Below are 4,763 nucleotides of genomic sequence, written 5' to 3' on the forward strand. Positions count from 1 at the left end.
ATTCATAACTCTCATAATTTTTATGTCCATAACCTCCAAATTAAATTTGTAAGTTTATGATGTTTTATGGTATTCATATTTTGCCTGTAAATTCTTATTAGTTTCATGAAGATTCACATTCACAATTATCCTTTCTCTTTTTATAATTATCCTTTCTCTTTTTATCATATAGGTTTGGTTTGTAACAAAAAAAGAAGTACATGGAGGTAAGAAATATTTCATTGCAAATTCTTATTTTTTATTTTCTCTATTTTTGTCTATATAAATTCGTATTTGGTTTGTGAATGGAACTAACATGTAACAAAAAAAAAGTACATGAAGTTAATAAATATATCATTCTCAAGTCCCTATTTTTTCATTTCCTTTATTTTGTCTATATAAACTCATATTTATTTTCATGGAGATTCACACATAAAGTTATAATTTCTCTTCTTCATCATACTTGTTTGTGAATTAAATACATGTAACCAAAAAAAAGTATACGAGGGTAAGATATATTTCATTCTAAAGTCTTTCTTTTTATTTTTATGTACTTAGACATGCTTTCTTAATATATTTTTTTGTTATGTTTGTATTATAATTTATCAAGTAATTGTGATTAAAAAAATCTCTGTAATTCTTAACAATGTGTTGTCCGTATGTAATTGCTCTTTCTAATAGTTAGTTTTTCAGATATAATATAGTTTGATTATAATATTTGTTAGATTTCAAGAAATAATTATTATTTAGTATTGTTAGTACTATTGAAAAGATAATATTCAAATATATTAAATATAGTTTATATTTCGTTCTTTCTTTTGACATAATTATTTTTAATTGGTCTCTGATTTTTTTTATTCAGTTGGTTGCATATAATGAAGAGTTTGACATACGGATCAGAACATGATCGCGGATCTCTTTGCAAAGAAATATGGTAGAAGAAAAAAAAATGAAGCATAACTAGAGATTATTTTTTCACTTTAAAATGTATTAGCAACTTAGTTACTTTTGCTAGAGTTTTTTAAATTTTGATTTATATAAATAATTTAGCTAAATGTATTATATGTCAATGTTAATCATTTGATCCTTTAGTATTCTACTTTCTCTTTGTTATGAAAAAATTAATATAAATATTTCATTTTAAGAATAACAACAAAAGTTATGATGATTAGTTTCATTTTTATTATAATTAGAAAAGTAATTGAAAAATAAAATATTATTTTCATGATGTCATTTTTTGCGTATGTAACAATCTGTCACCGTTCTTTTTGCTTTGAAATGTATTTATTACTTTTATGTAGTCACCAATTATTATATGTTCTCTGTTTATTTTTTGTATTTTCACCCCATATTTTTATTTATTTATTTTATTGATTAAATTAATATATAATTGGTAATACATTTATTGTCTAATAAAATTATACATTTGAATTATTTATAACTCATGTCTCTTCATCTTACTTGTAACGTTTGATATTAAATATTATTCATAACTTTTATATGTTTGATTTTTTCGTAAGTCTTATAAATATTTAATTAATGCCTAAAAAATTATAATAAACAAATGTAATAATAAAATTAAAAAAATTAATTTTATTTTGACGAAATCAGAGTTTGAACAAAATATTAGTACTCCTACAAAAGATAGAGAAACTAAAACACATAAAATATTTTCAACCTAATACAATGTATTATTATTTCAATATATTATCTCTTATTCCATTTACTTCACCACGGTGAATATTTTGTTCAAATATATACAAATACAAAATAAATAAATATATTTTATATGTTTAAAAAAGTCTATGATATCACAGAAGACGAGAAATATTAATATTATCTATATATACGATACTAACATAAATATTACATATTTCATATTATTATCTTATAATTATTCTATATAGTCGCGCGAATAGTTTCACTAGTATATATAATAAAGCTAGATATAAACAAGATGATGTGGCACCTCTCAATGACCTAGAAAACTATTTATATTTTTTCTCCCTTGTTTGAGTTTTTTTCATTAATGTTTTTCATTAATCAAGTATTAAAAAATTAATAAATACAATCATATTCATTACATATAATTTTCTAATTAAATTAGACCTCCATCTATTTGAATTTTCTAAATAAATAAGACGTCTTCTCAACTTCCTTCTACTTATTTTTCATCTATAAATTACAAACATCCTATGGTGTTATTGCATGTCCATTTTTATTTTCTCCAACTTCATATTATTAATAATTTTATTTTGTTTTTTCAGCTTTTACGAAGATTATAGATATATTTTTTAGAATTTTTTCTTGTGTTACAATAGCCAAGCAAAAGTTTATCAAAATGAAAAAAGAAAGTTTAAAGGTGGTGTAAGATATTCGTCAAAAGAGACGATCAAATTAATTTGCTACTAGTCATCAAAATGAAGAAGAAAGTTTAATGACGGTGGGAGATTCATCAAGAGTTGGTCAGAATAAAATTTGAAAAATTAGAAGTTTTAATTATTTTCAAATGTATAGATGCCCTTATTGTTGCTTACATAATTTTCAATTAATTATTTATCCATCAAGATATGTACCCTTCAAGAACAAGATTATATTACAAAGCATACTTTTTGTATCAAGGGCAACATGATCTTCCACGGATTATTTTGTTGCCTAAAGAAAACTTTTGATCTTTTCATTATATAAACTTTTGTCTTTTGGATATATAATCCATATTCTATATCGATATATATAATGTATGTAACATTTTAATATGACATAGTTTCTCGATCAAGAATATTTCATCATCTTTTGTTTTGCTTTATCCGCTTTTTTTCATTTTAATTTAGATGATATAACACATTTCTTTCTTTTGTGGATTTTATATTGACTAAAGAGGAGATGAGATCCCATCCATTAAGTTTTTGTTTCGTATTTGTTAACACTTGTGTAAAATAAGTATATATATATGATTGTGGGACTCAAATTTCACAAAACATTTAATTCCTCTAATTAAATGAAAATTTTCAGAATGAACCAAGTTTTTTCTGCCAATATCAAATTACAATGAACATATTTTCTTATGTTACAGAGCAAATTGATATTTGTTTAAGTTGATTATGAAATTGAAAAAATGAGTTTACTCTCTTCATTAATTAATTTGTTAGATAACAAAAAAAAATTATAATGTTTATTACAACTAATTATATCTCATAAATTAGAAAAAACGGTGTTTATTCACTTTTTCTACTTAAACGACATATCTCCTCAACTCCTTTCTACGATTCTATTCATTACCTCTATATTTAGTTTTCTCAAGATATCATTGATTTAAATTTTAGTCTATCATTTGCACATCAACTATTCAAGATTTGTACGTAGAACATTTTCATGGAAGCATATGTTTTTTTATTTATTTGTGGTTGTAAACTTTTGGTAACAAGAAATACTCTAATTTTGTTTTAAAATAAGGAAATACTACTATGTTCTTATGTTCTTTTTATTAGCGGGTTGATTCATCTCACGACTTACAATTCTTTTTATCTATTTATATTTTTTGCTAAATAAACATGTCTTCTCAATTCCTTTTTACTTCATTCTTTATCCATTGTTTTAAGACTTCTTTCCATTTTTCTTTATTTACATCATATATTAAATTTATTCAAAATTAAGTCATTTATCTATTTCATAAATGAGCGTTCTAAATAAGTTTAAAAAATAAATGATTTATTTTCCTGATGACGTTATGTACATATTCTGTATTTAGAAATTCATTTCTTTTATAATTATTTAACATTGTAAATGAGAGCAAAAATGGAAGAATTTTTCAACATCTCTCTTAAACTTGAAACAATTCACTTATTTTGAACTATGAAAAAACGCTCAACAATTTCACTTATTTTAAAATAGAGGGAGTATGTATTATTTATTAAAACTCGAGATTTTTAATGTTTTGTACTAAAACAATAAAATATATTTTTTTCTTTTCTAATTTTTTAGTAATTAAATAAAATGACCACAACAAAACATATAAATACACACTAAAATGAATTGAAGTATTATTTTAATGAAATATATTGAGTAAATAAAGATAAACCTTTTTAATTTGTGTGAAGCTAAAAAAAATTATAAATAATTTCAATATGATATAAAAACAAACAATAGCAGAAACTCTTATATACTAAAAGTCCTACTTCTTCTTTTTCTCCCATTCATTGCCTTTTTTTGTCACTATTTAAATTGTGATTTTCTCTAAATAATTATACATTTAATGAGTTTTCTAACTCCTCAAGAGTTAAAATATTCACTATTTATTATTCGTATAATTATTTTTTGATAATTAAAACAAATAAAAATGACTATAATTTTGTATCGAGTTGTTTGTTGAAATATTAGTATGTATTGCTTTTCAATTTTATTATTACGTGTCACGACCCAAAACCGACCCGCGACTGGCACCCACACTTACCCTCCTATGTGAGCGAACCAACCAATCTAAACCCTAACATTTCAATATAATATCAACAGAAAGTAATGCGGAAGACTTAAACTCATTAATTAAAAACCAATTCAATAACTTCTAAAATTCAACATCTATTATTCCCCAAAATCTGGAAGTCATCACCACAAGAACATCTATGATCAAATTACTAAACTAAGAGTATTCTAAGAAGCTAAAATAAACAAAAGCTAGTCCATGCCGGAACTTCAAGGCATCAAGACATGAGGAAGAAGATCCAGTCCAAGCTAGAAGCATTAGCTCACCCTGAAATCCGGTGTAATGAAGACTGGCTAGAGTTGCG

Source organism: Solanum pennellii, chromosome 5 (assembly GCF_001406875.1).
Source record: "Solanum pennellii chromosome 5, SPENNV200".
NCBI classification, from domain to species: Eukaryota; Viridiplantae; Streptophyta; class Magnoliopsida; order Solanales; family Solanaceae; genus Solanum; species Solanum pennellii.